The sequence below is a fragment of the Micromys minutus genome (genome assembly GCF_963924665.1).
Source record: "Micromys minutus genome assembly, chromosome: 17".
Taxonomy (NCBI): Eukaryota; Metazoa; Chordata; class Mammalia; order Rodentia; family Muridae; genus Micromys; species Micromys minutus.
In genome coordinates this window covers 41,432,895-41,446,010 of record NC_137952.1, presented here as the reverse complement: position 1 = coordinate 41,446,010, position 13,116 = coordinate 41,432,895, and the positions used below count along the sequence as shown (strand labels likewise).

General features: G+C 40.1%; 1 protein-coding gene across 3 annotated transcripts in view; it reads right to left on the bottom strand.

The window, feature by feature from the left end:
* Positions 1-13,116, bottom strand: part of PLCB1 (phospholipase C beta 1) — a 644,223-nt gene that overhangs the window by 182,443 nt on the left and 448,664 nt on the right. The gene's annotated exons all lie outside the window — the stretch shown is intronic.

Genomic DNA, 13,116 nt, shown 5'->3' with positions numbered 1-13,116 from the left:
AAGGCACAGAGTTTTCGTTTGACTTTGTCTTTAGAGAAGTTGATGTTGTTCTTTCATTTTCGCTCTTTCTTTCCCTCAGGTGCTGTGTGGATAATCCATGCACACACCTTCCTTGTGAGGCAGATCTTTAAACCGGTCAATATTTCCTCCAGATGAGCAGTTTTAAAACTGAACTTCTTGTATCTCCTGGGGTTTGAGCCATAGTGCCAGCAGGAGCAGGCAGCCGACTGCAGGAGACACAAGGGAAGGGAGGGCTGTCACCACCCACTTTTAGGACACACTGGTTTCGTCTTTTGTAACCCTAACAGTGTTTTTGGCAGCTTTATTCCCTCTACACACTGGTTTTCTTGTAACACTTTGTTAGAAGAAACCCAGGCAAAGTAGTGCTCTGTCAAGGGCAGATTTGTGAACCGTGGCTGCAGAGGCCATGTTGACATACAATGTCACCACTACATCTCTTTTCTAAGAATTGCTGTAGGGGGAGCCCACATGGGACTCTAGAGCAGTTGAGGGCAAGATGGAGAACAGAAGAAGCCTCAGTCACAGCAGAGCTTCCTTCTTACCTGCTTTTTTGTGATCTGAGTGTTAAGCACTAAATGGCTAAGTCCCTCCCTGTCAAGAGTCCCTGGTGCAAGCATCATGAATAGTGAGTGACAAGGAAGATGCTGGGAGACAGTAGGGCGTGCACTTTAGTGTCCCGATACAGTTCCTGGGAATTTTCAGCATGGCTAAGACTGGACTGAGAGAAAGTGCCGGAGAGTTACAGAGGATGCTTCTGGCTAGGGCTGGACAGTATGTGGCAATGGAAATGAGTGGAATACCTGTGTCTCTGAGCTGCAGTGTTCTCCCATTTCACAGGAGAACAACCCAAGGACCAAGCAAGGAATCCTTTCTTCATGGTGTTTACTTGCTTAAGTCTGCCATGATGCCAGACATTTTCTTAAACTCTGACAAGACATTTGATTTTTCAAATATGCACGTGGCAATAGTGATAGTATCAATAAGAACAACAACAACATTTTGGGGACAGTGTTTAAAGTAGCACAGCTGGACTTAGATGCTCTGTGTATCCAAAGATGATCCTGAACTCCCCTTTCCTATTGTTTCTACTTCTCAAGTGCTGGGAAGTAATGCACCACTATACCTGGTTTATGTGGTGCTGGGATGAAACCCAGGGCTTTATGGATGCTGGGCTAGCACTCTACCAACTGGTGCTACATCCCTAGTCCAAACCTAACTTTTATAGGTTATATCTGGAAAAGGAGATAGTGACAGAGAAATATAACTTTAAACTCTATAAGGAAAACAGTAATTCTAAAGCAAAGGTCAAATGAAAGTTCTAGGCCATGAGTCAAGTACACATCCTTATGTGTATAACGTAGTCATTGTTCTAAATACATGTTTATGAAAAACATTAATCCAGAAATAAATATTAATACAAGAATAAATATTAATACAAGGTCTCAACATGTTATTTATTTTTCAGGTTTTGTGACTAAGTGATTCTAACACGTCACTTGCTACATGCAATTATGTCTGCCAAGGACTCGATCAGGGATGTTCAACTGCAACCCCTAAGTTTAGGACATAAATGATCAAGTAAAAGTTTCTAATTTCTCATGAATAGTTCTGTGAACTCTGTTTCCTGGGTGACGATACATAGAACCATGCCTTACTTAGCTCTTTGAACACTCTTTTAATGGAATCATTTCAAAGATGAGAAGATATGGAAGAGGTACTGATCCAAAAAGTTTCAGTGGCTTAAAGTATGACGACTAGATTTGACATTTGACCCAGTTCTAATGGGGCACATTGGTGGGGTATATTAGTTACTTTCCCATGACGAGATTCCCTCTCATAGGTAACGAAAGGGACAAAAGATTTATTTTGGTTCAGCTTCAGTTCATCAATGGGGAAAACATGGTGGAACTGTCCAATTAATGGGTGACAAAAGCTTGTGTTGAGGATGTCACAGTGTAGGAGAGCAAGCAGATAGTGTATGGCTGGAAGCAGGAGTAGACATGACATTTAAAAGGTGACCTTCAGTGGCTCCCTTCCTCCACCAGCCCCACCTCTTTAAGGTTCCTGGGCCTCATAAAACATGCCATCTGGGAACAGCCATCTAAAGCAGGAGGCTGACTAAAGCATCAAGACTCAAACCATAACATAGATTCTATGATTTGTTTTTGATTCGTCTTGCAACCATCCCTTCTTTGTCTAGTGAGCTTAACTCATTTGAACGTTGAGGACTTCCTCATCCATTATCAACACACGTGGTCTGTGCTTTGGATGGATGACCCCGCAGTGACCCTAGGGAGACCTGGGTGACCCAAATGTGTCTTGTTATTCTATTTGACCCTCCAGGGCAGTGATGTTCTTTTTTAAAACTCAAGAGTGGTCTTGGGTGACCTAGATCAAGTCCAGGATTCGGACACTTTTGATGGAACCATGAGTGAAAGTACTTTCTTTATATTGGGATACCACAGTTTGTAGGCTTGGAGCCTTGGTCGCTACCCTGTTACTTCAGAGAATCTGCTAAAGAGCTTCAGTGATTAGAGAAAATGTGATGAAAGACAGGAAAAGCTATAGAAAGAAAACCCCTGCATATTGTATGCTTATGAGAAGAATCTGATGTTTCCGTTAGTCCCTTAGAAGTTATTTGACAGTTTCATATGTGTATATACTGCATATTTGGTTATTTATTTGAATGTTGCATATGTATTTTATCCCCTCTACCGTTAGCCTTGGTTTTCTATTATTTTCCCCACTGAAACTCTACTTCCTGAAGTGAGCCTCCTCTTCCTTTAATGCCTTTGTTTGTGTGTTTTTGTGCCTCAGTGGGTTAATTTTGTTTGCTTGCATGAGCATGGCTGGAGTTAATTACTAGAATATGGGCAACTTATTGGTACTTATACAATTGAGGGATCCATCGCCCACTCCCAGGACCCATTCACTGCCCAGGGCCCTCAGCAATGTGATGGTTTGCTATGTCGCTGGATTGCAGGATGACGAACTTAAACAAATCGACGGCCCATTGCCTCAAGTACTTTCTCCTTTGTTTTGTACCCTGACAACCTCTTCTTTCGTCCATTTTAAAACAAATAGCGCATTGTCATTTATTATGGCCACCATCACATCACCGTGTCACTAACACGTGTCCTATGTGTATCTGTCACCCTCTGATCAGCATGCCTCCTCATTGCTCTTCCCCAGCTCACGGAACTAGGACTACACGCTCTGTCTCCATTCATCACTCTTTAGACTGTTTTCATAAGTGAAATCATGCAGCACAGGAGGAAGGACAATTCTCAGTCCCATCATTTGAGCACCTGGATTCACGTGCTCAAAGCCAGTGCTATCCAGATTCCCAGCTTGTTGGATAGTCACATGCATTTCTGTGTTTTGGCCCGATTTACATTTCTGTTGCTTTCCATGTGCTAATCTCAGAACCCAGTCACACTGCCTTCTTCCTGGGATTAATAATGCTCCACTATAGTTGGACTGTGTCGTGGATTAAAACTAAAACAAGATTGGAAATGCAATTTAGTTATTCCTCCCGATACAGGCGTGTTAACCTTGTTTCTACTTTCAGGAAAATGTTTGGTGTACCTGAACTTGTAATGCTTTGCTTAAAACCAAAATGTTGTGCATCACAATTTTGAGTTTATTTCAACTCTTAAACCATTAACTCCCTAATTCCTGATCAAGCACTAACGGGAATTACATGCCTTCAGTTTTACAATTTAATGGCAATAAAACCTATAGCACGTGGAATACATATAAAATATAGTATATATATTATATAGTACAGCCTGTAAATAATTTCTGAGGAAGACTCAGTGATAAAAAAGAATGGAGCCTGAAGCACCTGCTAATCTGTTACCTGTCTGGTGATTAGTTCAACTATTCAGCAAACACACATGCACTTTATAAGGAGTAAGAGAGGAAAATTCAATTGATTTATTTCAGTTTTGCAGTCTAAGCAAAATGTTTCTTTCATTCATGGGTATTCGTTGAATCCTGAGGTCTGAATCCCATTACCAAAATCACCAATGTAACTGTCTTGTTTGTCATGCTAATTTAAACTCACTCTTTCCCTAAAGAGTCTAAGCGATCACAAAGACATTAGTCTTCAAACTAAAACAGCCATGAGCATCTTGTGCAGGAGTGGCAAGGGTCAGTCTGCATTCCCGAGACAAGCATAGTTAGATCTGCCTTCAGACGATTCAGCAAGAAGCATTTGGCAACCGAGACAGGGACATTTCTAAATGTAGGACATTAAAAAAAAAAAAGACAAAACTCCCCTGAGAATGATATTTTCTACTATGAGATTCCAGTCCTCTCTTTGTGGAAATCAAGTATGCAAACATTTGGCTTAGGATGCACAGAAACCCTTGGACTGCTTGTAATGAATAAATGCATCTCTCCAAGTAGAGACACTGGAGTGGACATATGGCCAACAGGCTAGCTACAGCTGGGCCACAGGCCAGCAAAGGCAGTTCTCTTCTGAATACTTTATACCTGCTCCTGACCTTTCCTTCAGACAGCTGTATGTATATGGATTTAGTGTTCAGGCTTCTGCCTACATTCAACACTTTCATTTAATTTTTCTTTTCTCTCTAAAAATGTAAAACATTCACACGAGCTGAGGATGGCAGCAGAAACCTTTCATATCAGATCCTGGGAGGCAGAGGCAGGCCAGGTATTCTTTAAAGTCAAGACCATCCTCATTGCTATGGTGAGTGTTAGGCCGGCTAGCAATATACAGTGATACCGTATCTTCAAAACAAAGCAAAGCAAAACAAAAACAAACAAACAAATAAAAACAAAACAACAAGCAAACAAATCAACAATGACCCCCAAACCAGCTTCCCAGTTAACATTTATCATGTATGTGTATTATTTAACCATTAAAAAAATCTACTTTAAATGCACTTCTGGAATTCCTGGGAATCAATAGGCCTCACAGGTTAGGGAAATAGCCAGGCTAAAAGTAGATCTTCACTTCTTCCCCCTTACTCGCAAATCTCATGCTCAGGTCCAGCTCTGGAGAAGACACCTAAGGAAGTTTGTCCCTTCTCTCTTCCCTTATCTCTAGTGCATACTGCAGCTCTTACCCTCTAACTTTCCTCCTGACTCATTCCTTTGGATCAGCTCTCAACTCCAGCTTGCATTTCCTGGGAGCCCACCAGACATGAAGCCAAGGGCCCAGGGAAAGCAGGGAGATGATCTTCAGATGCTCAATCTGCCTCCTGTCCTCCAAATCCAACCCCCTAGCTCATCTCTAACTCCTAGCAGACTACCTGCTGTGGCCTCTCCTTCCTTTTTGCTTTTATTCCCAGGGGACTAAAAAGAAACGGATGGAGCATCATGTTCTTCTTCCTTCTGTGGACCCCTGGGCCTCTTCTTCCTTTATAGTCCGTCCCAGTTCCTGTCAGTTCCCAGTACTTAGAAACATTGTATCTGGAAGCCCAGGGCCATATCTGGTAGGATCTCAGAAGCAGTCTCTACTAGGCAATCCACAGCCACCACACTCTCCTAAGAAACACAGAGGGCAACAGAAACCAAGAAACAAAACACCCACTAAACAAAGACAGGACTAGATGTCAGCACCTAGAATTATAATCATCTCAAATCCAGGTGCCTAGATAGTGTTAGTTCACTATAATCATGGCAGGAAGCATGGCAGTATCCAGGTAGATATGGTGCTGGAGAAAGAGCTGAGAGTTCTACATCTTGATTGACAGGCAGCTGGGGAAAGACTGAGCCACATTAGGCCTAAATTGAACATATATGAGACTTTAAATCTCGCACTCTTAAAGCCTGTATACACTTCTACTAACAAAGCCACACCTCTCCTGATGTGCCACTCCCTATGGGTCAAGCATTCAAACACAAGAGTCTAAGGGGCCACTTCTATTTAAACCACCATACCAGACCAGACAAATATGTCCAGCAAAGCTTTCAATCACAATAGAGGATGATGATGTTGATGATGATGGTGATGATGATAATAGTGATGATGTTGTTGTTGATGATGATGATATTGATGATGATATGATAATAATGATAATGAACAGCAACAACAAGAGACATTCTATGCTAAAAAAATTTAAACACAATCTATCTACAAAGTCAGCCATTACAGAAATTGCTACAAGGAAAATGTCAACCTGGAGAAGTTAACCACACCAAAAAACTATGAGGAATAAATAATCCCAGGGCATCATTTCATATGAGGAGAGAAAGAAAGACCACCACAACAATACAAGAGAAATCAAAATATTACCCATTGATAACTCTCAGTAGTAATGGCATCAATTTCCCAATGAAGAGACATAGGCTAACAATAGTTATGAAAACAGGGTTCATCTCTCTGCTGCATCCAAGAAATACTTTGTAACCAGAATAGACATCGTCTCAGGGTAGAGCTGAAAAGATACTCTAAGCAAATGAACCTAAGAAGCAAGCTGGTGCCAAAATACACTCCGAGCCAAAATAACCAGAAGAGCTAGGGAAGGATACTACATACTCATCAAAGGAAAAAAAAAAACTACCAAGATGACATTCCGATTCTTAACATTTATGCACCAAGCACAAGGGTACTCAGCTTCATAAAAGAAACACCAGTGTATCTTAAATTACCTGTTGACGCTCACACACTAATCGTGGGAGACTTCAATACCCTGTTCTTGACGATAGGTCATGCAGACAAAAACTAAACAGATAAATGCCGGAGCTAACTTACGTCTTAAACTACGTGGACCTAACAGGTAGCTAGAACATTTTACCCAAACACAAAAGAATACAAGCAGCTCATGGAACGTTCTCCAGAACTGACCATATCCTCAGATACAATGGAAGTTTCAAAAGATATAAAAAATTAAAATAACATTGTGCACATTATTTGAATACCACTGATTAAACCTGGATATCACCAAAAAAAAAAAAAAAAAAAAGCTTACAAGCTCATGAACACTGAACAACCCTACCTGACACTGCTTCTATGACCAAGAACAAGAGACTAAATAGCTCAGGGAGCAAGGGTAAAATGAAATACTATTATCCTAAAAGTGTAATGTAGCAATAAAAGGAGTCCTGATAATATCATGCTGTACTCATAGATCAGGGTCTTGCTCAACTACCATCAGACAAGCGTCCCCCTGCAGCAGATGGGAGCAAATCTAGAGACCCACAGCCAGACATTATGCAAAAGATGAGAGACCTTGGGCACTCAGTCCTAAATGAGATGTGTCCATCAAATCTATCCCTTTAGTGTCCAGGCAACCATTTTGAGGAGGAGGCAGAAAGAGTATTAGAGCTCCTAGAGAGAACAGAGAACACCAAGAAAATAAGGTTCTCTAAATCAACATCAGAGATGTTCATACAAACTCACAGAGACTAGGTTAGCACACACAGGACAACAGACTTGTCCTGTTCTGCACCAGATGGGGTCCTTGAGATGAAAGGAGAAGTTGACACTTTCTCTCATCTCTAGTCCAATGAAAATTTTGTTTTGGCCAAGGGAGTATTTCTGGGATAAATACTGACTCTTAAGGGTCAGTCTCACGCCCCGTAGTAGATGACCAGCAGAAAATGAACTCATGGGCATCTTTGGAGGTTCTCTGTCTCATAATGCAGTGTCATGGTTTCTTAACCTGTTCCTCCTTTTAATGAAAAATCTAACTTAGCGCTGTTTTTATTTATTTATTGCTTTCACGGTATAAATCCATCATATATATATATATATATATATATATACATATAATATATAATATATATATTAGCTTCCCATTTTATGGGGCTCCTGAGTATGTGAATGAGTACGTTTCTCTATCTGTATCTGTGCCTTTCCTAAAGAACTCTTCCTTCTGTTTGTTAGCTTTGTCTTATTCTGAGATTAAAAATATCTTACTATATTTTACATATTATTTATCTCTTACTGCCTATTTGCCTTTTAAGGAGAGACAGAAAGGGTATGGATCAGGATGGGAGGGGAGTTGAGGAACTTGATAGGGTAGAGAGAGGCGCAAACATAATCAGAATATATTGTAGGGGCAAAGTATTTTCAACAAAAGAAAAACCCTCATTTAAAAAAAATCAGAGTTTATGCATATTTCTAACATATATTTGCTATATTCACAATTATGTAAGTTTCTTATGCCTCACACTGAAAGATTAACTTCATACCTTGTGATATTTTAGGGCTCAGAAGAACAATAAAAGTTTTCTTCTGGGATAAATCAGACCAAGTTTGTCAGTCAATGTTGAGATTAACATCAACTTAATTGATTCCTGAGCACACCTGGGGAAATACTCAAACTGCCGGCAACAGAAGAAAACGGCCCATGACATCATATTGGACTCAGGCATCTATTTTCTCATGCTTTCACTGCTAAAAATACAAGAAAAACTGATTTAAAGGTACAGTTGCTTTCACAATGAGCATGCCTTTATTAAGTTTTGAATAAGTCATTTGACTACAAAGTCTTGCCTTTGCTTTCTAAAAGATGTTTACGTGTTTAAATGTTTATTTACCCACTGATTGGGTTGGCGCTGGGCCACTCTGCTGCATGTCTGGCACTCCTGTGCGTTTTTAATGTCACATGATTAAAGAAGCCCTTTCCCTGGCACTCGGAGCCAGCCAACCCCTTCAAGTAAACCATGGCTTTCTGAAATTGTACACAGTTAACTGTGACTCATATTTACCTAATAAAGAAGTGACAAAATGGGTTGTTGTTGTTTTTAAAGACAAGACATCCCAAAGTGAAACACCACGGGTTAGGAACTACAAACTCTAAATCAATAACATTGATTTTCACTGTCTAACATAACATCTCCAATGTTTAGTTTCTTTCCCTTTTCTTTTCTTTTCTTTTCTTTTCTTTTCTTTTCTTTCTTTCTTTCTTTCTTTTTTTTTTTTTTTTTTTGAGAGAGTCTTTCTATGTAGCCCTAGCTATCCTGGAACTCACAGAGCTCTCCTCCCCTCTCCCTCCTGATGCTGGGTTTAAATGTATTCACCACCACAGCTGGCCTCTACCTTTTACCCTCTAAAGTATCGCAATCTCTCCACTGCACACACAAATCTCAAAATCCTTCTCCTATTGACTCTGAAACTAAAGTGAATAAACCAGAAACACACACACACACACACACACACACACACACACACACACACAACAAAACCCTCTCCAGTCTTCTTTGTTTCCATCAGCTGAGAAAGCAGCACACAAAATGCTTTGGAATACAACAGCTGACAATCAACAGTTTTCTCACTCAAGTGGCTGGATTAAGGAATAGACGCTGCCATTCAGAAAGATTTCCTCTGTGTGGCTAATGGAAATTTAGAATAACAACTGTCTGTGCTGTTTGTCCAGACATACTTGTCTGTCCTGTGATGTTTTCTGACTCAGCATGCATGACTGCGTAAGTCCTGTCTTTAATTTTTCTTAGCGGTAATTCCATAAGGATGCTCAAGAATGAAGTACAGATGGGTATTACCCCTGATGCCTGGGAATATCTTCCATTCATTTCTGTTAAAATCAATTCATCTTGGAGAGTCCCTGGACCCTCCCTATGGGGTTCCATCTTCAGGCTTTCTACCTATCTTCAGCACCTCTCGAACCCTGGTTGCTCAGTGTAGCTCGTGCAGGCTGGGTCAGCACTGCTCAGTACCTTGTGAGTAATGCAGAACGAAGAATCTAAATTTGACCAGGCGCCCAGTGATTTTTGAGACATATTAGCATTTCATAAATATGTTACTTATGTTTATATCGTGCTGTTATTGAAAAGAGGAGAAACCTTCAAACCCTTCCTTGTGGCTGTTTTTGCCTGTGCTTGTTAAGAAAGGGCTTTGCTGTGTAGCCCAGGCTGGCCATGAACTTGAGATTCTCCTGCCTCAGCCTCCCAAATATTGAGATTGCAGGTTTGTGTCCCTATATCCAATTAGTACAGGTCTTCAATACTAAAAACTATTTCTTCTGATCTGTCTTCTCTTAATTTTTCATCAACAGCTTTTTGTTTCTTTTGTTTTTAAATGCTGGGACCACGAAGAATATACAGATGCATGCAAGTGGACATGCTTACAGCTTTGAATTTTCTGGACTAGGGCCTGTAGCTTCTCCCTCCAGGGCTGTGACAGCAAAGAACAGTATCTATATCTAGGTGGAGATAAGCCACCATCACCTCCCTTAAACATTTAATCCAGTTGAGGTGGTCCATCCTTTGACTAATGGACCACCCCTCAGGAAGATGTGACTACGCTAAGCCATGCTAACAAGACAGGAAGAATAATTAATATTCCTGCTGTGTTAAGAAAGAGCCACCTGCTTTTCTAAGTTCTGCTCAAAAGACATAACTGTTCTTAACAGTTTTTTTCTCTTCTGTTTTCTTTTGGATGCTGGCAAAAGCCTAAGTATCCTTTCTCTGGTGTGTTGGGTTTCCTTACAGTTTCTCTAGCATGGCTAACCTTTACGCTGGCTTGACTCAAGCAGCTTGGGCCTCTCTCCCCTTAAGCTCCCAACTATGAATCTAACACATAAATAAATAAGTAAGTAAGTAATTAAGTAAATAAATAAAATCAAAAACAAAAACAACAAAGCAAATGAAACAAAAAAAAAAAAGCTTCTCTCTAGTCTGAGAATTTCTTTCTTCTAATTCATGAGATTAGTACACAAAGCCATAGTTGGGTAGCTTTTGTGTCCCTCGAGTTTCCAGGACTCTAGATTTTTGGAGAACTATCATTCTCAAAGATATTCCAGCATTGTTTCCATTTTTCATACATTAAATAATAGCAGCAATCTATTATTATGTCTTGATCTAACGCAAATCACAAACTTCCACTTTACTCTTAAAATAGGACAATTTCAGAGATTTGTTTTTGTGTATGGGCTTTGGGGTAGAAGTGGACCTACTAAAGCCTCTTATAATGTGAGTATTTGATTACTGGATAGTTGAATTGCTCACTGGGGGAAGGGTGACAGCTCTATCCAACCATATCTACTTATTTATCACGTCTGTCTCATCACGTGACAGAGGTTTATCTCCTACACCAGTCAGGCTTCTCTCCACATCCTGGTGCTACCAGACAACCTTATTCTTTCCATGTGCTACTTGAGGCTTCTGTGGAGAGATACTAATCTCATCTCACTGTTATGGGAAACAACGCTTTGTTGGGGCACAAATGCTTTATGGAAGTGATCAGACCTCCCCTCCCAGCCTATAATAATACTGTGCTCTTAAGCAGGTCTACTTTATAGGTTGAGTGGAAAATGAAAGAAAGTCTAACACCCAAGAACCATATTATGATCTAGCGAGCAGCTAGGTGGGACACGCCAGAGGAATTAAAACCCATCTTCAACACTTCAATATCCGGAGCAGACTTAATCATGTCACATGGGCAAGGTGCTTTCTGGTCAGCATTACTTATTCCAAACTCACAAAAGGTCAGTGAAAAACTTCTCCCTCTTCAGTTCTGCAGAGGAACCTTGTGCACAGTGAGGTTAGGTGTTAAGATGACACTCTGTCTGCCCCTGGCTACTGTGTGGCTATTGGTTTCAGGAGCAATGTCCTTAGGCCGTGGGGAGGCCTGCTGGTTTCACAAAAGCTTTTCCTTTGTCACAATATTATGAGCTAATCATTTTTAGAACTCATTCTGGAATTGTTCCACCCCTGAGTGTTAGCTGTTCTTGGAAAAGTCAGGATGTTTCCCTGGCTTGAAGTTAAGGAGCAGGCATTAGGAAAAAAAAGAAAAAAGAAAGAAAAAGAAAGGAGACACCTTTATGCATGCTTGCATAGCAGCCCTGCCAAAGACATGGCAAACAATTGGTCCTTTCACTGACCTCACCTGAATGGCAACAATGGAAATAAAGTTAATAATCAGGGCCAAATGCTTGGCTAAGAACATAGAGAGGCTGACAAAAAAGTGGTCTATAAATTTCCAATTAACAGACTAGAGGGAAAAAAATTCCACTTCTGGGCATATGCCCCAGAGACGCTCCAACATACAATAAAGACACATGCACCACAATGTTCATATAGCAGTCTTATTTATAATACCCAGAAGCTGGAAAGAACCCAGATGTCCTTCAGTAGATGAATAGATACAAAAATTGTGGTATATTTACACAATGGAGTACTACTCAGCTATCAGAAACAATGACTTAATATAATTCTTAAGAAAATGGATGCATCTAGAGAATATCATCCTGAGTGAGGTAGCCCAGTCACAAAAGAACAGACATAATATGCAGTCACTGATAATTGGATACTAACCCCAGAAAGCTCTGAACACCCCAGAAACAACTCACAGACTATATGAAGTCCAAGAAAAACAAAGGCCAAAAAAAAAAAAAAAAGAAAAAAAATCATTATGTTTAATCTTCACACACCAAGAGAACTTTGACTATTTCCAGGTTACATCTTGCTTTACATGTACTTTATGCTCATTGTAACTAGTAAGATTTTAAGGCATACTATCAAACCTTTAAAAAAACCAAGTACTGACAAAAATGTATTCATATACTTTTATGCAAAAATGCTTTTTAAAATCTGTACATTTATCTCTGTTTTTTAAAATAATGTTGTTCAATTAAAAAAAAAAAAGAATGGGATCTAAGCTAGATCACCAGAACCCACATAGGCAATGTAGGAAGGATATGCACTTACAAAGAAAGTAATTCCTGAATTCTCTGGCCAGGCAGCAGAGCCAATAACTGGCTCTGTCTTAAGAAAAAAGAGTGATAGCTCCTTAAAAACAATGTCTGAAGTTTGCTTCTGGCTTTCATACTACCACATGCACACACAAATTTACACACATGTAAACACATACACACACACATAAAGTATTATATAGATAATAATAGTGTGTGTGTGAGAGAGAGAGGGGGAGGAGAGGGAGAGGGAGAGGGAGAGGGAGAGGAAGAGGGAGAGGGAGAGGGAGAGGAAGAGGGAGAGGGAGAGGGAGATTTGGACCATGAATTTTAAATCATTGTTACTAAGCTCAAGCACATGTATCAGAATCTACGATTGAGATTTAATAAACCTCAAAAAGATAAAAAAAAAAATACAATTTTGTTGTATACTTAATACATAGCTCCCCTTTGTTTTTGAGAGGCC